The 21,378-nt window shown below is 46.5% G+C and overlaps 1 protein-coding gene across 2 annotated transcripts in view; it reads left to right on the plus strand.

Annotated features, from left to right (window-relative positions):
* The window catches only part of LOC142765457 (uncharacterized), a 143,072-nt gene that overhangs the window by 83,759 nt on the left and 37,935 nt on the right, over positions 1-21,378 (plus strand). The window contains exon 9 of one of the 2 annotated variants that reach the window (XR_012884259.1): positions 3,877-3,978. The exons of the other annotated variant lie outside the window; for it this stretch is intronic. The gene's annotated coding sequence lies outside the window, so the exon portion shown is untranslated. The remainder of the gene's footprint in view (positions 1-3,876; positions 3,979-21,378) is intronic. 2 annotated transcript variants of the gene reach the window in all.

Genomic DNA, 21,378 nt, shown 5'->3' on the forward strand with positions numbered 1-21,378 from the left:
CACGTGTGGTACGCTAAAGATGACTTGCGTCGCGGACTATTCACATTGTGCTGTATCACTTGCACGCAGGGGGAAGGTTTATAGCCGACAAGACAGATAAACTCACCGACTCGGGCGACCTGATTCCCGACGAACATGGAAAGTACGTATGTGGCGGAATAGTTTTGGCCCGTAAAAGCATTCATTTTCGCGTTTTTTTTTTCTGCCTCAAGACGTTCTTTGGGTGTCCCAGAAATAGTTTTTTGAAAGCATACAAGCTTCTAGGCTGCAAGCGTGTGCACGAGGGGTAGCCAGTGGACCCACCCCAATTTGATTCGCCTGAAAGATAGGGAAGGGGGTACAAAGTGTGTCACATTTACTAAATATGAGGAATGGGCTACGACAAGCCTTCACCCCCTCCCCCTGAAGGGGAACTCTGCACACATTTATCGATACAATTGCAGTGTATCATTCCCGCCAGAGCTTGAATGATATCACCGCGTATCGAGAGAGCTACCGGACACTAAAGATTACCCTCCTGCTAAACCTTGCTCTGCTTCGACTTCGCCGATCGAAGTAAGCACCAATTTCGGCGGTCCTCCGCAGACACCGTTTGGCACATCCTCTTTATAGCATACGGTTTCTTTCTATGCATGCCTGCTTCTTCTCCTACTCCTCAAGTTTTTAGAGCAGCGTCTCAAACGCCAGCCCCGCGGGCTTTTCATTTGCGGCCTGTGGTCCGTGCATTATCATCTTCGTCCTGTATTGTTTCTAATTCTTTCTTTAGAATGTATGGTTGAGAGGGCTCCACCATGGTGCTCTAGAGGTTACTCTTGTCGACTGCTAACCTGAAGGTCGTGGGATCGATTCCCTGCTGCAGCGATTGCATTTTCGATGGAAACGAAGATGTGTAAGGCCCGTGTAAACAGATTTAGATGCACGTAGAAGAACCCCAGCAGGCCGAGATTTCCGGAACCCGTCCCTACGGCGTCTTTCATAATCGTATCATGGTTCTGGGACTTTAACTTTAGATAATAATTATATTTGTTTTCGTGGGGAGTTCCGTGCTGCCATCATGTTCTAATAATAATAATAATAATAATAATAATAATAATAATAATAATAATAATAATAATGAATAAAGTTTACGGTGTCAGAACCACTACAACATCTCTTATGAGAGATGGTGTAGTGTAGGGCTCCGGATTTTCGGCCACATGGGGTTCTTTAACATGCGCCAAATCTGAGCTCACGAGCCTACACCATTTTCGCCTCAATCTAATATGCAGCCGCTGTAGCCGAAATTCCATCCCACGACCTGCGGGTCAGCAGCCGAGTACCTTAGCCACTAGATCGTTGCAACGGGGCCCCACATAGTGTTGAAACATGCCCTTCAAACAAAAAACTATTTTAGAATCGGCGTCCAGGTCATTACGGTAGGTATTCACATGTTGCAATGCTGTACGCCAATTCTTCGGAAATTAGCTCTATATCAGATATGAAAAAAAAAAGATTTTCTTGCAAAAGGTAACGTTAGCTGACAATTACGACAACCTACCCTATGCCACTTCCCACCTCCCACTTTCATCTTCGCTTGTTTTCCTGGCCCGGCCCTTGCGGGGCTAAATTGCGTTGCTGCATGCGGCCCGCTGGCGAGTTTGACAACCCTGTTTAAAAGTATCGAAGAACTAAGCAGTGCGTGTGAATTCATTCTTATTTCGAAGGGTTTAAGGTCCCTGAACCACGATATGAGGTACGCCGTAGCTGAAGATCCTGGGAAATTTGACCATCTGGTGTTGTTCCGAGATCACGTAAAAAAAAAAAAAAGGTCATGGGAAATGCTGTCCGAAATTTCATTTGGTTTTTTTTTAATAAACGAAATCCTAGTACTATATTTCTGTTTCGTAAACTAAATAAAGGTAATGTAGTAGTATATCAAAATGAACTCCACAATAATAATGTACTTATTAAAAGTGAAAATTTTTAATTGAATACTTGCTGCGATGGCAACATTAAAACGTTGCAAGAAATATCAATATTTGAGCAAAGACACTACAGTAAAAACAAAATTCAAAGGTGTACAAAACATGCCTACATCCTTTATTTCTGGTTTTGAAAAGTTTGGTACACATAACTGCAACACGTTTTCGTATGTGTTTCAAAGCAAATGCAGTAGTCATTCACCAAGGCGTTTGTGTCGCTGAAACAGACAGTTCCGCGCGCATCAGTAAAACACCATCGCACTTGACATTTGCCGCAAAGAAAGTGCTTTCAGATCGTTTTACTTCTGCTCATAAGAAAGCTCGCAATTCTTACACCTGTCTACCTTTTCTGACTTTTGGGCCACGGGAATGAAGGAACATTGTGGGATGGGCTCGTTAAGATGAATAAGCTCGTGAATAATCTATTCTCTAAACGCTAGTTGAAACTCTGTCAAATAAATTTAAAACAAAGTGATTAAGCAGCCAGTCTGTTTAGCTACTCGCTAGAAAAAACGAATGCGAAACTGCGCTCACCCACGAGTACTGGCTGGTCCTGGTCGATCCTCGTCCTTTACTGCTCTCCGAAATAAAATTCGAGCTGTCGAATTCAACCTCGGACTTCTCGCTGCTCGGCTTATCAAAAAAAAAAAAAAAACACGGCATATCCACGGAGTGAATGATGATGAGTGGGGCGAAACATCCGTTGGTGTGTCTGTATGTATGTATGTATGTATGTATGTATGTATGTATGTATGTATGTATGTATGTATGTATGTATGTATGTATGTATGTATGTATGTATGTATGTATGTATGTATGTATGTATGTATGTATGTATGTATGTATGTATGTATGTATGTATGTATGTATGTATGTATGTATGTATGTATGTATGTACAGACATGCATGCATACAGCTTTTTTGGACAAGCTTTATTTGTGCAGTCGTATTTACTTTTTTGCCAAAACCTTGCTCAACACATGCATCCTAGCGTAATATACCATCATTGCCATCGTGGTATTTCTCCGAAACTTTGCAGATGGTGGCGCAAGATTTTCTTTTAGCTACTATAGCGAGAAACTCTGTGATTGCTGGTACGCTGACACGTGTTTATTATCTCTCTTTTTTGCTGTAACCTGGTTTCGCTTGCGAAAGCACACAGTATTGTTCATCGCAAGTAGTGCACAAATATATCGTAAATTTCTGCTGTGTTTTCTATTGTTATAGTTCAATTCTGGCAGTAAATCTACAACGTTCCATGACATATGCATAAGAGATGGTGCGTCTTACACTAGAGTGAATTTTTTGACGAGACCGCAGGCGTTTATAGCGAGTGTAGAGGACTTATGCTGACGTCACTGAAATCTTTCCTGTTGGGTTACCAACATGGTGGGACATAATGACTCTGATGTCACATTGACATCAATGCATGCATCACATGCGGGCTCTTCGTGATAGCTGAGACGAAAATACATCAGCGAAGTCGTAGTAAACATGAAACACTTTAGTGTTAAAATGTGCTTTGACATGTGTCACAGCAGCCTCGTTGTCACACTGACGCAGGTCAGCAGCCACATGATTATGCCACACTGACGTCATGAGTGTGACGCTTGAATACCAGTGCATTAGCAAACATGCGTCTGTGTCGTCAAATATTACTTATCAATATTGTTTTGTTGGGTAAAAGTTGAACGACTGTTCATTTTTTCAGGTTTGGGTGCACGATAATGACCCCCAGGTAGTCGAAATTTCCGGAGCTCTCCGCTTTGGCGTCTCTCATAATCATATGGTAGTTTTGGGACGTTATACCCCACATATCAATAAAAACTCATTCTTTTACGATTCGGCTGCTTGCATCTATCAGCGTTAAAACTACGTGACTGAGTGTAACCATTCGCAATGTGTACTCTTACAGGACCGAAAAACTGAAAAAATACACCGGTAAAACAGTGCACCTGACTTTGACCAAGAAGGTCACCGAGTACAAGTCCTTCGGCATTTATTGCACAGTGCAAAGGTAAGCACCGCAGATATGAAGTCGTGCCGTGGTTCACTATTCTGTGGGCAACTGAGTCGCGAACTTGATTGAACGTAAGCACAAACACTCTGAAGTCATCGCGCTATGAGTACTGCCATGGCTTCCGAAATGGCGGGTGCGCGACGCCGCGCGCCCGCCATCTCGGAGGTCATGGAACTGCTAACAGTATATGGTGTGTATAAAAAGCTCACCGTTAGACACCTCCAGTGCGTACGTTCTGCGGACAAGTTGTTTCGCGACGCACTTTGCGGAGCGAGGTGAGTATAGGGTCGACTGCCAACGACGCAACTATTAAAGACGATAGTCTTTCTAAGGGACCTTGGACGCTAAAAAAATGGCAGCATATCCACGGAGTGAATGATGGGGAAGGGGGCGAAGCATTCGTCCGTCCATTTATTCTTGCTTCCGACCGTTCCTGCGTACGTCTGTGTAACCGTCCATTCGTCCATCCACCTGTCCGTGCGTGCGTCTGTTCGTGCGTCCGTCCCTGCGTTCGTCCATGCATCCGCCCCTGCGCCCGCTCATGCGTCCATCCATGCATCTGTCTGTGTGTCCGTTCGTCCATCCATTCAACTTTCCAAGTACCACCATCCCGCATCTTTTCATCAGATATTTCCCATATAGAAGCACCGCCATCCAGCAGACATTCCAAGGACTAAACGAGAGGTGGCACACGCACACTTTCTTACGGCTTGCGCTTCGGGCCTACTTCCCGCCTTTAACCACCTCGAGTTCGTGGTATATACTTGTTCACTGTATTCATGGCACTGCAGCCCAACGCTCGCTAAACCTTTTTAAAACTAAGGCGGTCACACCCAGCAAGTATAACGTAGCAACCCTTTCTTGTCAGATAGTGTTCAATGCACATGCCAATGGCTGCTAATGGGGATAGCAGCGTGCGCGTTAACTAAAAGCAGAATGGTCCTGTCTCTCATTCCCCCTTAGCAGCCATTGGCATGTACATTGAGCACTATTTTTTATTGTTCAACAACGCACAGAAGAAATGTCTCACTGGCACCACCTTGAAAGTCAAAAGGTTATATTTGTTACACACTACAACGGCTACGAGGGACGAACGGGTGCCGCTATAAGGAGCTTCGCCCCTAAAATTTGGTCTCTCTGTCTGTACCTTTGTCTGTTTGTCCACCCTTAACAGCACCTTAAAAGGCACCGGAGTGACCAGCCGATACCTTAAACGACCGACCCCATCCGCAGCGCCCACCAATATTGCTCAAGGTTCATCGTTCATACTTGTGCGATTGTCAATTAAAAAGCAATTACTGCGCATATCTGAGGCACCATAGCAACACGTCAATATTTTGTACGTATATCTTTCACTAGACAAGACATATATAAGCAATTGTAGGGACCGTAGCGTTTATCATACTGCACTGACCACGCAACGCTTGCACGAAAGGAAAGTGTTTCCAACACTTTGCTAAGACGACATGGTGATGGCACCGACCCGTCGCCTTGCGTTCTGCACCTTATCACCTGGGAGACCAGGTGGGCCGTATGGTCCGCCGGGTCTCCAACAAGCGGGGCGGATTACGAAGCAGGGATGCAATGCGGCTTGCCCATGCTTTCGTAACGAGTAGAATACTCTACTCGACTCCCTACTTGCACCTACGCAAACACGAGGATGATCAACTCGAGGTCATCCACCGTAAAGTTATCAAGCGGGCTCTCGACCTCCCTATCACCACGTCCAACCAGAGACTTCTGGCCCTAGGCGTGGTGAATACCTACCGGGAACTTCGAGAAGCCCACCTCGTTAACCAATACACGCGCCTTGCACAGACCCATTCCGGTCGCCGCCTCTTGGACCGAATACACATCAAACACGATTACTATATTGAGGAAAGGGTGAGAGTGCCAGAACCTTGGAGACGCGCCCTCCGGGTCCGACCCCTTCCCCGCAACATGTCCAAAGAAAACCACAGTGGTCGCCGCCAGGCGCGCGCGGAAGCGTTGCAGCGACACTTTGGTCAAGAGGAACACGTGTGCTACGTGGACGTTGCCGGCCCGCACCATGGGGGGTGGTATACTGCCGCAGTCATACACAACGCAAACACCGTAAACGGGCTCACTTTCAAAGCCTACAGCGCAACACACGCGGAGGAGGTTGCCATCGCTCTGGCTCTCACCTATCCCTCTTCTAAACATATCATCACCGACTCACGAGGGGCCTGTCGAAACTATCAGCTAGGGTGGGCTTCACCGCTTGCTCAGCGCATACTGGAACCTAGCTGCCGATACGTTAATCCAACTCCGCGAAATCTGGTTTGGGCACCCGGTCACCAAGGACTCAGGGGTAACGAACAGGCCGATCAGGCCGCCCGCGCACTCTCTTCCCGGGCTATCTCCCTGTCTTTGGAAGCCTACTCGCAATCAGACAATTCGGCCCTTTCATTCAAAGATATTACCAATTACTACAAGGAGGAGCACCGGCGCTATCCAGACCCTTGTAAGGGACTGCATCGCGCTGACGAGCGCCTCCTTTTAAAACTGTTTACCAATACTGTACTGTGCCCGGCGGTGCTAAAACATTTCAATTCATCCTTTGATGGCACGTGCCAGTTCTGTGGTGAGGTGGCTGACACCTTTCACATCGTCTGGGCGTGCCAGTCTAATCCATCTATCCCCCCCAACCCCAATCCCACGAGAGAGGACTGGGAGGCGGCCCTGCTCGGCTGTCAAGACCTGAAGGCCCAAGAGGCTCTGGTTCAACGTGCGCGGGCGGCGTTGCTTGCCAATGGAGCCCCGGAATAGGGGTTCCACCTAGTGCTGTGAGGGTAGGAGGCCAATAAGGCCCCAACCCAATCACCTCTCTGTAACCATTTAATGGTTATTAAATGTTTTCACCACCACCACCACCACCACCCCCGAGACGGGCGTGAACGCCGCACGCGCGCTTCGTTTTCCGAGATAACTGCCAGATGGTGCTCATGTCTCACGTGTGATGTGACGACTCCCCTGCAAGCTCGAAGCACTCTTAGGCCGCGTTCACACTGAGCATTCCGGCCGCCGAAAGTGCTCCGAATCTGGTTCGGCGGCGGCGAGATCCGCCGAAAGGGCCCTCTACGCGCCGATTGCTCTTGGACCGATTTTTGCGGCGTCTGCCGCCGAATCGGTCACGGCGGACCAATAGGAGCGCTAGTCAAGGAATTTTGAAAAATGGCAGCCAAGCCCTACTCACTTGTTTTGCCGCAGTGCACGTAACTTAACGTTGAAACCAACGGCAGTTTAACCTACTCTGTGCCTACTTCGCCTCCGTATTTCGTGAAAGAGGTGACCGATCTAGCTGTTGGCGTGACTGAGCTTGTTGCGGTCTTGCAGAGCAAAACGAACCCACCAACGCCGCTGGCGTCGGTGGTTTTTCTGCTCTTCGTGCATTACAAGACAGCCACTCGCCAGCAAAGTAAGCAGTACTGTCTTTTCTTGCTTCTTGCGCACGAGAATCGTCGAAGTATACACCACCAGATAGCGTAGTATCGTTTGCGAGCCGCGACAACAACCGGGAGACAGCGCATCCATCCCACGTTCATTTCTTTTCTTTATCATTAATTATTTCTTCTTTATTTTTCTTCTCATCCTTGGTTCTTTTTCTTGCTCCATTTATCTCCTTATAATTGATGCTTGCCTATGCTTTCCTTTTGATCTGCTTCTTTCTTGTTTTCTCTTGGTTTCTGTCTCTCATTTTCGGATTGTTCTATTTTTATTTTTTCACTTTACGTCTTTTAATTATTCTTAATATGGTATCCTTTACTTTGTGCACTCCCTCTTTTCCTCGTGTTCAACCTCACATCTTTCGTCCTGGCTCTCACTTTCTCATCCCGCACCGTTGCTACACTATACTGCACGATACTATTCAAACGGCTCCGGTATTAAAATGTTTCTTCTTTGCAAACTGCGGGCATTTGAACCCCTGACCCTCACATATCTAATACCTTCACGCTTGTGAGATTTTGAGCTTCTCTGAGACACTTCGACAGGCGTGCAGTCACAGGTATTACTATGGTCGTGGGGTGATCGGCTCACAACGTTCCGAGAAACTACCCGAACCTATAGGCTGGCTTGAAAGCCCTAAGTTCGCGCCACCGCACAGGCATGATGCCAGAAGCTCTCGCTTACTCCAAACCCACTCAACAATAGACCTACAATTCTAGGTCACTGCTACCCTATCTTCTGTATCACCGATGTATGTAAAGCGTGCGGGAACGGACTAACGATTAGCCACGTGCTCAGGAATTGTGCGGGAGACAAGTCGTGAACACATTGCCGTTAGCAATATGCCTATACCGGCCATCCAGGCTAGAACAAAAATCATGCAGCTCATTTGGCTGCAGGAGCCACATTGGTCCTTCTTCGCTGGCACCGCTACCACTGAGAGGTGGCCTTCTGAAGTTCTAAGCTAAAGGACCATTTCTGTGCCATTCGGCAGCCCGAACATATCGCTCCAGTCCAGGTACTCCGAGATCTCCCCTGAAGCTATCAAGACGAAACTTCCGACCCAATCTATTAATGTCCTCTTTCTTCCTACGCAACATTCATGCATGAAGTTCGCATCGAGTTTTTTTTTTTTTTCTGAAACACTTGCAGGTATTGACGTTGCTCTGTGGTAGAACTCCTGCTTGACAAGCAGGAAATCGGGTTTTAATTTGCACAGAATTAACGTATTCCAGTAATTATTTCTTTGTATTGATTGTGACTTCTCGGTAAGGACAAGCTGACTTTGCCACTGCCTGTGACGTCCACACTGGTATTGCTGCCAAAAAGCTCTAAAGCCCTATCGATTTGAAAATACACTTACGTGTAATCAGTGGGCAGTTGCTGAAGTGAAAACTTTACATCTAAAACTAGTACACATATTGATCAAGCAGAAGTTAGTCAGACTGTTTTGTGTGTTTCAAATATTGTTTAATTAGGTATGTCTAAATAACTAACATTTCAAGGAATGAAGATAGAAAAAAATTCAATGAGAAAGTTGTAGATTGGTTCGCAAAACGTCTGACTTGACAGTTTTGAACCTGATATCTGTTAGGTAATAGTGTTTTTCTGCTATTGACAAATGCCCTCAAAATACAAAAAAATACCACGTGACAAACCCGCTCGCGTGTCAGTGCTCACGATGATTCTAGTGTTCACTAACGTTCCATGTACGAACCACACGCTTCCCTCGCACCGGCTCATGACAGCGATAAGCAGTCACAGTGGTTATTGTTTTTGTGGCTGATAGCAGAACGTGTCCATCGTAAAGCCACCACTATCGTTGCGGCCTTGCCGAGACAGCACAATGGGGCAAGTTCTATGGTCGTTCGTTCACGGAACGTTAGGAAGCACTAGAATCATTGCGTGCACTGGCGCACGAGCGGCTTTGTCATTTGGTATTTTTGTTTTTTGCGGGCATTTGTAATTAGCAGAAAAACACTAATACCTAACACATATGAAGGTCAGTACTGTCTAATCCGATGTTTTACAAACCGATCCACAACTTTCTCATTAAAATGTTTCATCTGTCTTTGTTTCTTCAAAAGATAGTTAATAGGTGACCAGTAAAAGAGCGAGGTATTGTGGGATGCCTCGCTTATTGCGAGCTTCCGGTTCGAAAAGAGTAGACGACGGCAAACTGCTTCACCGCAAGTCTCAGGTTATTCAGGATGCATGCTCGAGGTTGGCTGTTTATCTTCGTCCTGATAAACCATTGTTGGTTGTTCAGCCGTTGGCTGCTCCAAGTCGAGCGTGAAAGGCAAACGCAGGTATCAATTCTCATGAAATGAAGAAAGAAAATGAGGTGTACCGTGGCTGTAAGAAGGGCCACCACGACAGGTAGCCTTTGAGTACGGAACGTTGAAGCCAGTGTGTGCGAAAACCATTTTATCACAGGTACGTGTGTGTTCCACACTAAAAAAAGCTTACGCATGAATTTGCTGCGAATGTTATATCGATAAGTGTATTGTCGCGCAGGCGCGCCTAGCAAAGACCCCGCCGCAGTGGTCTAGTGGCTAAGGTACTTGGCTGCTGACCCGCAGATCGCGGGTTCCAATCACGGCTGCGGCGGCTGCATTTCCGATGGAGGCGGAAATGTCGTAGGCCTGTGTGCTCAGATTTGGGTGCACGTTAAAGAACCCCAGGTGGTCGAAATTTCCGGAGCCTTCCACTACGGCGTCTATCATAATCATAGCGTGGTTTTGGGACCTTAAACCCCACAAATCAATCAATCAAATCAAACTTGTTTTCGTTATTGTTATGTATTTTGCTCACTCTGCTTGAACTTTTTGTGCGCAATATTTTATAACTGATTTGCTAGCCAAACTGACAATACTCCGGAGCAGCAAAACAGCATCGCAGATCATTTTAGTGTGATCAAAAAAGTTTCCTAACCGTTCATGGCTTTCGTAGCCTGTCATCGTCACAGTCATGGTTGGCAAAACCAAAAAATCAAATTCTAAAGCACTGACATCGCATGGAGAGGTGCTTTTTTAAAGGATTGGTACAAAAATTCGTGCATGCCGCTGCTACCCCGTGTGGTGCGTCAAACCGGAATCTGTCGTATTCTTCACTTCACTTCACTTCACTTCACTTTTATTTCCTTAAAGACCCCCTGTAGGGGTATTACATAAGGGGTGGTGCATAACAGAAAAAAAAAAAGAGAACTATACAACGGTGTTTTTAATGGCTTCTGCAAACATAGATGGGTTAGTGATGGCACAGGTGGCGTGAGGAAGGCCATTCCAGTCTTTTGCTGCTCTTACGAAAAAGGAGGCTTGGAATACAGTGGTCCGGGTACGTGGTAATGCGACTTGTAACGGATGACCAGTGCGATGGGATATGTGCGGAGGGGGCGTGATGTACGGTGGATGATTCAGTGAACTGAAATAAAACATATGAAAAAGAGAGAGGGTGGCACACCGTCGGCGTGAAGCAAGGGTATCTAGACCTGATTCCGCCTTTAGAGATGAGATGCTGATATCGTATGAATATGCAGAATGAATGAACCTGGTAGCCCGATTTTGAAGTGATTCGAGTTCACTTATGATGTATGATTGATGAGGGCTCCAGATGGAAGATGCATACTCGAGTTTGGACCTGATAAATGATTTGTATGCAAGCGTCTTGACGTGAGGCGGAGTATGGCGTAAGTGTCGTCTGAGAAACCCGAGTGATTTATTAGCAGACGAGATGATGTTAGTAGTGTGATGACGCCAAGACAGGTCATGAGCCAAGGTGATGCCGAGGTATTTGAATGATTGAACTGATTGTATGGGAACATTATTGATGGAATAGGTAAACTCAAAAGGGTTACGGTGGCGAGAAAAAGAAACGAGCTTACATTTATTAGGATTTAAGTTCATTAACCAACGATCACACCATGTTTGTATGTTGTTAAGATCATGCTGAATTAGTGTTTGGTCATGAATGTTGGTTACTGATCGGTAGATTACGCAGTCATCGGCAAACATACGAAAGTTACATGATACATGCAATGGTAGGTCGTTAATGTAAATTAAAAAGAGTAGAGGCCCTAAGACAGACCCTTGCGGGACACCTGAGGTTACAGGTAGTCGGTTAGATGAGTGATTATTAACAAACACAAATTGGGAACGATTAGTCAGGAAAGATGTTATCCATGCAAGTACATTAGGATCTAGATTTAACAGAGATAATTTAAGAATTAGGCGTTTGTGAGGGACAGTGTCAAATGCTTTGGCGAAATCCAGGAAAAGAGCATCGGTCTGAATGTTGCAGTCAAGGTTAGAATGTAAGTCGTGAATGAAAATGGCCAGCTGCGTTTCACAAGAATAACCCCTTCGGAACCCGTGTTGAGAAGGATGAAAAAAGTGCATTGAGTCCAAGAAGTTGATGATATGGGAGTAGATGACATGTTCCATGATTTTGCAGGGGATACTTGTTAAGGATATGGGACGGTAATTTAGTGGAGAATCTCTGTTACCTGATTTGTAGACTGGAACGACCTTGCCTACTTTCCAGTCTGCTGGCAGAATGCTTGATGATAATGACTGCGAAAATAATAATGTAAGGTATGCGGCACACACATGTTTAACATTTATGAGAAGTTTTGAATTAATGTCATCCACACCTGCAGAAGAAGAAAGCTTAATCTTTTCTATAATCGAAATGATGCCGTCCGTAGAAAATGCAATCGGGGGCATAGACTCGGTGCTGCGCGCAGGTGAAGAAAAATCGGGAACTGAACTCTCATTCGTAAAAACAGAGAAAAAGGCCTCGTTAAAAAGGTTCGCGCATTCATTGTTGTCGACTATATCGCCATGCGCATTTGAAAGACTAGTGGTGCGCATCTCCTGAGGGTTTATCACCTCCCAGAATTTGCGAGGGCTGGTTGCAAGCATTTTGGGCAGCTCTTCATGAAAGAACACGTGCTTGGCGTTTCGAATGGTTCTAAGATAATCATCTTCCGCGGCGTAATATTTTTCCCATAAGGACAGAAGTTTAGACTGTTTGGCTGATCGGAAGAGGCGTTTTTTCTTGTTTCTTAGTTTGTGAAGTGTACGTGAAAACCATGGCTTGTTTCGGTTTGCGGTAAACGTTATTTTTGGGATAAATTTCTCGACAAGAGTGGCTAACTTATCTCTAAATATAATCCAATTCTCATCCACAGAGCGTGTATGGCTTATTCTCTCGAAATCAGGAAGAAAAGATATCAATTCATTATTGATGGCACTATAATTGCCCTTGTCGTAAAGACGGATTGTTTTGTTGACAAGATCGCGTTTTACAGGTCGAAACGCAAAAGCCGCATGGATTACCTTGTGGTCACTGACGGCACGCAGATATGTAATTGATGATAAGCTCTCTTGATGACTAGTTAGTATTAGATCTAAGATGCTGGAATTGCTCTCTGTAACGCGCGTTGGTTGGGATACAAGTTGGGTTAGATTGCAATTCAGGCAGAAATCTATGAAGTCCTTTGCGGGCTCACTGCCCACAGCTGACGGGACGCTACTACTCCAATCTATTTGAGGGAAATTAAAATTCCACAGCTTCCTGCGATTGCCGATACTATCAGTCACGTATTAACATATCTAATTAAACAATATTTGAGAACACGAAAACTAGTCTGACTAACTCAAGGCAGCGGTGAGCAACATGCGTTGGGTTGCGTCGTAATTACGAAATCTGGCATATTTTTAAAATCTGGCTCAAACTACGTGGGACACCCTGAATATTGTCATGGGGTCGTGACGTGCCGAGGACAGGGGACTTAATGTTGGAATTTAACTGTTTATTCGGGCGAACCTGTGCCCGGTAAACGGAAAGTCCGATTACAGTAGCAGTCTTTTCACAGATAGCAGCGAACGGAGCGTCGGCCGTCGATCAACTACTGACAAGCGGCGAAGTGCGTCGGCATTTACACTCTTGCCATCGAATGTTCTAGCGTTATCGCTGGCGGTGACGAGTATTCCGGAATAATCTGTACAGTTCGCGGAGTGGGCGTTGTAAGTGTCGGAAGGAAGGACTCTGGAGGATACGAAAACACAAAACAGGTTTATGGCACTATATACACTTATTTACAGAAAAGAAAGGTTAGTGGTTTCACAAACCACGAGCGTGGTGAATGAAGCGTTACATAGTTCAGAGCGACGTCCAGCACTCTGCGGCGCCGTTTTAAGCCCTGTCGGGCTCCTCCTCTCCGAGTGGAACACCAATCACACACACACACAACAGGTGAGGGGGACGAGCATGCACAGTCCCCGTGAACGTCCAATATTGAGTCGTGAACACTGCACTGCAAGGTGGCGCCAGCAGGGCTCTTCCTCGTCGTGTGTGTGCCGCTAGTCGAGAGGTCCCACGGTCCTGACAGCATACCTCAAAAGGTCCGCCGATCGGTTCGCTCAATTAGCGGGATGATTTGCGGTGGCCGCCGCGGTCTCTTCCAGGAAGATTCTTTCTTTGTTGTCCTCTCTGGAACTGTTTACGATGTCGTGGCGACACGACGTCTCATCCTCCGGCTAGCAGGGACAATGCCTGGCGGGCATAGGCAGCCGGCCGGTCGGCTGCTTGATTGGGGATTAAAAGGAGCGCCGCTCTCCTGTCAGCTCTGGCGCCGGTCGCAACAGCTTCCCCGTCGCCAGATGAATCACCGAGGGCATCAGTCACCGCTTCTGCTCGAAGAGACGACAAAAGGGTCCGCATTTGAAAGACGGGAACTCGCCTTTGCTTGCCGCATTGTCTGGGTAATTGTTCAAATCTTCGACAGCGTCAGGCAGACTGGGTGCCGAAGGGATTGAGAGACGAATCTCCAGGCCAAACCTAACAGCTCCTCCGCCACCCAGAAAATCTCGGCTGGCCAGCGCTCCCAACCGCTGGGCACGAAGAGAATGGTTGGTGACGTGGACGATGGCCTGGCTTTGACCCTCCAGCTGCGAACTCGTAAGCAATTTCCAAACCAGCTCACAATGATCGACAACAGCAAGGCGAACCACACAACACAATACCATGCTGAAGCCAAGCACATTGAACCCGCTTAAAACCCTCCAGGCTTCTCAAGAAACACAAACAAAAGAGAAACCTGTACGCTAAAATTTTGAGGAAATTTGGTGCCGCCAGAGTTACAACAATCATGGACGTGTAGATGCTTACCAAAAAATGGAACAAATTGCCGTGCGAGAAAAGCACACAAAGGCAAATACAATTTGGCCCCATATAACCGTAATCACACTATTTCAAAACTAGCTTCCTACCATCCGCACTATGTTGTAACTTACATCTAACTTCATGACTAATTTCATGAAAGACAACTACCTAAATTCCACACAAATGCAGCCTGAACCAACAAAAGGTATCTGGGCGCATTTTCTATTCTCTCATTACAAACTTAAAACGTAGTCGTGAGTGCCTACTTGGAGGACACCCTGACGCCAACGAAAACTCTCACAACACATCAAACTGCGTTTTTATAAACTCTAGAAATAGATCTCGAGTCTCAAAGATTGGTGAACGCTACTCTCGTCAGCTCAACAGATCACTTGAACTGTGACCACTCATTAAAATAACAAAAGCAAATTACCCTCACATACTAGCACCCTCGTCAACTGAATGTAGCCTCATGTCAGCCCCTGTCTTTAAAGAACGCACATGACTGCTGTGCGCTCTAGCACGACATCATACTCTCATTCAAAGAATGCTAGCATACTAACACACACCTCATCATAGGTCATATCGCTATAACCTATAGCCACCACCCTTTCAAATTTAGCGGTCGTACCATAACTTCATTGACTTACGTGCTCTTATCTCCAAGAAAACTAATTTCACGCAGTCGGCAGATTGATGCGGGCCACTGTTTCCGCTTAACAATTAAAAACTTCACTCGAAGCTCTTACAAAGCTCACAAAAAAATATTGAAGTGAAAAAGCAACTAAACAAACTACCCGGGGAGATGACAAAGGAATATTACTTCAAAAACAAAAAATAAGCAAACAAAGATGCTTCCCCGTAAATTGCTGTGTCACCTTCTGCAGCTTACAGCCGTCCCTCACCTCAATCGCACACGCGGCGGTCGCGGTCTTGGCGGATTTCGAGGACGCTCGAGTCCACAACGTGCACGTGCTACCAGCTGAACGGCAGCGTTACGCCTCATTTGCGATTTCGGCCGACTTGTGTCAATCTGGCGGAGGGGATACGAGCAACGCGTGGGAAAGAGCGACGGTGTCCTCTTGGGTCTAGCTCCCGTGCGGTGCTTAGCTATTGTAGCCTTTCTTGTAGGACCCCTTCGATACCCTGTCCGTTCAAAGCCTTAAACCTCTTCCGCGAATTCCGTCGCGAGGATGCGCGCTGCGGCCTACCACTTCGCCGCTGGCGTTTTGCTGCACGACACAAAGGCCTCCCCGTCGAACTGGCCGATAACCCACTCTTCCGTCATTCGCCCGGCTGATTGCTACCTCTTTCATCCCTTCGCTTTGTCCCTCGCGTACGCTTCTTCCTTTTTCGGCGACGTTTGCGACCGACATTGCTTTGAAATCGGTCGCGGGTTGAGTCATCAGCGGTAGGTATTACAGCTCAAGGGCGCATCATGAAACTTGCTGTTGATAGAACGGAAAGACTGGCACTTTCCAGGTGATTCAATTTGCGAACCGGCGTTCTTTCGACTTTTGGCCCGACTGCTCGCACGCATGCAAACCGGCTTTGATGCCGATCCAGAACTCCTAGTCCTACTTGCTACGCTAAACGGTTTTGCGCCTTCTTTTACCCGCGTAGTACTTTTTGTCTCTCTCGCGACTTTCCGACGTCTCTTGCGTCTGCGCCGCTTCTTGCGACTCATCTCTGAGCCTACCGCTCGCATCTCAAACTCGCTCACCCTCTCACAGCACTCGTCAGCTGTCGACGCCGCGCCGTCTAAATGATTTTCGAAAAAATCACCTATTTCACACTCTAGACTGGCGGACAGCTTGACGCTCTTAGGAACAATGCAGCTGCTTTACTGTTAAAAATCTCGCACGTCTTGCTGGGAGCTGCCTCCAACCACACCGTTATCATCCTCTACCTTCGCTGCTTCTCCTGAGCTTTCTCCGGTGTCCTTGACTACTTCCACATTGTCTGCAAGATAGATCCACCGTCGCGACAAACACAGTTGAGGTTTGTACCAGCCTGTCTACCGCTATTGTAGCTGTCTCGCTAGTATTAAACTGGCACAGCACCTCGTCGCATTCGCTGTCGGCCTTTCTACTCAGCGCAGCATCATTTGCAGCACTCAAACTCGATTCGCCTTTGAATCTGCTGCTATGTTCACATGTGCTAGCCTTCTCTGCGGCTCTAAACTGCACCTCACTCATTTGAACATTGCACTTCTCTTGAGCTACACTTACGCATGACTGAATTTCTAGTCTCCTTGCCTCAATTTTCTGTTCCAATTGTTCGATCACCAAGTTGCGTACTCGATCACGCTCTTTTCTATCCCTCATTTTCTTTTCTTCGCTTTCTTTTTTCTGTTTTTCTACGATCTCTACCGTGTTTTCAATATCCTCCTTACTGGCTTTTTGCGAGATCAGCCTCACAACTGCTGTCCTGCCCATTCCTTCCTCTACTTCGATGCCTAGATGCTTACTCACAACCAAAAGTTCATCTCTTAGCATTGCCTTCCACACCATGAATGCCGTTGTACTTTGGTCCTGCATTTCACACATAATTAGGTGATCCCTACAACTCAAAAATCACAAAAGGTAATCTTCCTAATTCACACACAATCCAGCTTCTAATAAACTCACACAATTGAAGCCTGGAAAGTCAAAGCGAAGACCAAGTACTCACCACAGCACAGCACCACGTCGTGAAGTTCATCCCACCGCTGCCACCGGTTGTTAAGTGTCGGAAGGAAGGACTCTGGAGGATACGGAAACACAAAACAGGTTTATGACACTATTTACACTTATTTACAGCGAAGAAAGGTTAGTGGTTTCACTAACCACGAGCGTGGTGGATGAACCGTTACATAGTTCAGAGCGACGTCCAGCACTCTGCGGCGTCGTTTTAAGCCCTGTCGGGCTCCTCCTCTCCGAGTGGAACACCAATCACACACACACAACAGGTGAGGGGGACGAGCATGCACGGTCCACGTGAACGTCCAATATTGAGTCGTGAACACTGCACTGCAAGGTGGCGCCAGCAGGGCTCTTCCTCGTCGTGTGTGCCACTAGTCGAGAGGTCCCACGGTCCTGACAGCATACCTCAAAAGGTCCGCCGATCAGTTCGCTCAATTAGCGAGATGATTTGCGGTGGCCGCCGCGGTCTCTTCCAGGAAGATGCGTTCTTTGTTGTCCTCTCTGGAACTGTTTACGATGTCGTAGCGACATGACGTCTCATCCTCCGGCTAGCAGGGACAATGCCTGGCGGGCATAGGCAGCCGGCCGGTCGGCTACTTGATTGGGGATTAAAAGAAGCGCCGCTCTCCTTTCAGCTCTGGCGCCGGTCGCAACAGCTTCCCCGTCGCCAGATGAATCACCGAGGGCATCAGTCACCGCTTCTGCTCGAAGAGACGACAAGAGGGCCCGCATTTGAAAGACGGGAACTCGCCTTTGCTTGCCGCATTGTCTGGGTAATTGTTCAAATCTTCGACAGCGTCTGGCAGACTGTGCACCGAAGGGATTGAGAGACGAATCTCCAGGCCAAACCTAACAGCGTGATCTTATCGAGATGATCTACTACAGTCCCGAAGCTTCTTGAAAACTGCAGGCACGGTTTGCGCTAAGAATTCTGTAGTGCATTGGGGCGATAACAAAGCTTGGGGAATGGAACGTGGCAATATACTTTGGTCCCATAATATAAACGTCGTTGTGACAAATTTTGGATTAATTGGACTACCCTTGGGCCTTTAACGTGAACCTGAACTTGAAGTACAAGGGACTCGTTTTTTTTTAATTTGTGGCCTATTTAAATGCTGCCGTGAATGTGTACGGAGGCTATGTGGCTATCATTGCATAGAGAGGCGGTGCTCCAAAACTTCGATGAAATGCCCTCTAGCACGGCGGACACATGGTGGTAGCCATGCTACACGAAAGCCCGCAAACAAATTATTGCGTACATGTTGATAGAGTGGCTTGGCTGTCTTTATGTAACTTAGAAGCATATTAGAAGCACCTGGATGATTCTTCACATGAGACCTGTTGTGTCAACTGATATATGCATCTTAATATATAGCGATCGCGAAAGAATGATAAAGAGTTGCGCGGTTACGAGAACGCTTTTATTTATTACTTGGTTCTGTAGCTCTTCGGAGTCATGCGGCAGTGTATGTTGGTGAATACAACAATCAGCGAAGAGTAGTGAAGTAACCGATCACTGAAGAAATGAGCCTGCGCCGACCGCTCGAGTTTTTGCCCGTGACCGTAAAGCTCGCGTTCATCGGAAGCAGTGGCACCACCTTTTGAACAATTGTTTTCCTGGCACCGGGGAGTAACGCCCGCCAACCTGCACGCCGTATAGCTTTGCTGTTGGACTACTTCAAGGTGCAAAGCCAGCTCTTGTGCGATAAAGTAATATATAAAACGTTAGGAGAGGAGTCCCTCCATAGGCCCCAACGGCCGATTTCAGTTCGCAAAGCAAGAAACAGGCGTACGGAAACATTGCAGCCTCAGAGATGGGGGCCGCAGAAACAGTCATTTTGAATGCCATTTCTTAGCGATTACAAGAACTAAGCAGCCTCCAAGACCACTCCTGTGTGCGTGCTCGTCTGTGAACCAATGCTTTATTTATTTTATTTTTTCGTGTAAAGTGCACCACTAGAGCGGCAAGCACACGATGCCATTGGGTGTTCTTGCAAACATTTACAATAAAACGGGAGAACTGTTTTGAAAGAGTGAAAACTTTTATTTTCAACTCATACTAATCGTAACCACATGGCCACTTTTTTTCTCAATGTTTGATAAACGTGGGTACGAGGAGATATGTTCATTGCACTGGAAGACGCGGCAAGGCAGCTGTCATTTCATGAGTTTAACTTTACAGAATAGATAAGCATATAGGCGACATTACAAAAAGAAACCTTCAGCAAAGTAAAACTGCAGTAAACGCTCAAACCTAGACATACAGTGCGCAACGCAACACTTCGGTAGTTGCCGCAGCACTCGACTTCGGACGGCATGAACTGAAGAAAAGAAAGAAAAAGAAAATGGTTGCTACGTTTTTGTTCCCGCCTTCTCACAAATTTTGTTCCATTCATTTTACATCACTATTTCACAAAAAAACGTCACAAACGATCGCCGCAGCAAAAACAAAGCAATCTCGGGTATCAAGCAAGCTGTTAACGAGGCAGCAGTGTTTATTTAGAAACTTACGCCGTAGCTTTAGCTAACAAACATTTTTCTTGATTCGCCACTTCTCTCTTATTGCGTTCGTTACAACAGTTTGAAGCAATTTGAGAACGCCAGAGGTAACTATACTAAGCATAACTGTACCTTTTACACAATCTTACACATACAACGATTTTGAATACATGTAATGCCAGCACAAAGGAAAACTAATAATGCGAGCGACAGCTCACTTTCTTAAGCCAAGAAACCATTTTCTCGCCAAGGTACTGCACACCAGTTTAAACGGTTCATTTCTTTTTCTTGTGAAATTGAGCAATTTAAGAGAATAATACGAGAAATGAACAGCACAATAAAGCTCTCTACACTGAAAGAACACAATGCGACAAATGGTAGTTTATTACTTCAATGCAGAATGCAATACGCACTTTACGAAGTAATGACAGAGTTCGTGCCAACCAGCAGACAAGGAGCGAGGCAGACGAAACGAGCAAAAGGCCATGACGCATGCCGGCAACGTTATTGCACATCTTTTAACGTGTCTCCCCTGCTGTTGCCTGTACTTTTTCACTGCTTTGAATGCTCATCAACACGGAGAGTGACAACATTGCCGTCACATGAACGCCATGCGCACTTATCTCGCATCTGATTCATGCCAGGTCCTGCCCGACAATATCACACTGTTCAATTGCAGCTGATAAATACAGATTCCGAGCCTCAATGCGTGATGGTAGAAGCCACAATTGCAGTCACAAAGACACATCGATGTATAAAGCACTAGAAAAGGTACTGCAGTAGATAACCAGTACGCGCGTTTCCTTAAATGCAGTAAGTGATGTCTTACCTTCCTGCGGTTGGCGTGAAGCTGCGTAGCTCTGTCGCATTTCACAGGAGTGACCACTCTTGCGTGTTTATGTTACTCCATGCTTGTACTTTACCAGCGCCTCATCTATTCTTTAAACTCTAGCCGGATGCACCCAATCCAGCCGTTCACCACCTTGTCCTTTAGCCCTTTTCTGCTATCGCCAACCGCCTAGCCTTTGCTTCTTTGCAATTATGGTCGAGAGAACCGCCTTTGTGGTGCCTCACGATGAAAGTCATATACAGTAATTTTCGGTTCAATCAACAGATACGTGGGGCGGCGTCTTGCATTCCTCATATTTACAGTGTTGGCGGTCACGCTGGCTCTGTAATATATGCGGTGTTTTGAGATGCCATGTGGCCGCTCGTAACGTTATGCGGGCAACCAATAGGGAAGCGTCAATGCTGCGCATGCGCTGTCTTAAGAGTGTTTTGAGGAGGTGGCATTGCTTTGAGCCACAAAGAAGGAGACCAAATAAATCATCTAACAAACGTACGATATTGGAGAGGAAAACACATCTATCGTATCTCCGTGGTCAAGCCTTCAGACGCACGCGTGACGCGAGCAGTCATGTGGCATCGCATCACGACCATTCTCAGAACTAAGGTGAACAGACAGCTTCCATTGGGCAGTACGTGTCTGCACTGCGAATTAAAGAACTGTTATGCTAAATTGTATATGTATGAGCTGTGGAGTTGCTACGCTTGGAGACTTGGACATTCCGTGAACTTT

Source organism: Rhipicephalus microplus, chromosome 6, assembly GCF_043290135.1.
Source record: "Rhipicephalus microplus isolate Deutch F79 chromosome 6, USDA_Rmic, whole genome shotgun sequence".
Lineage (NCBI taxonomy): Eukaryota > Metazoa > Arthropoda > Arachnida > Ixodida > Ixodidae > Rhipicephalus > Rhipicephalus microplus.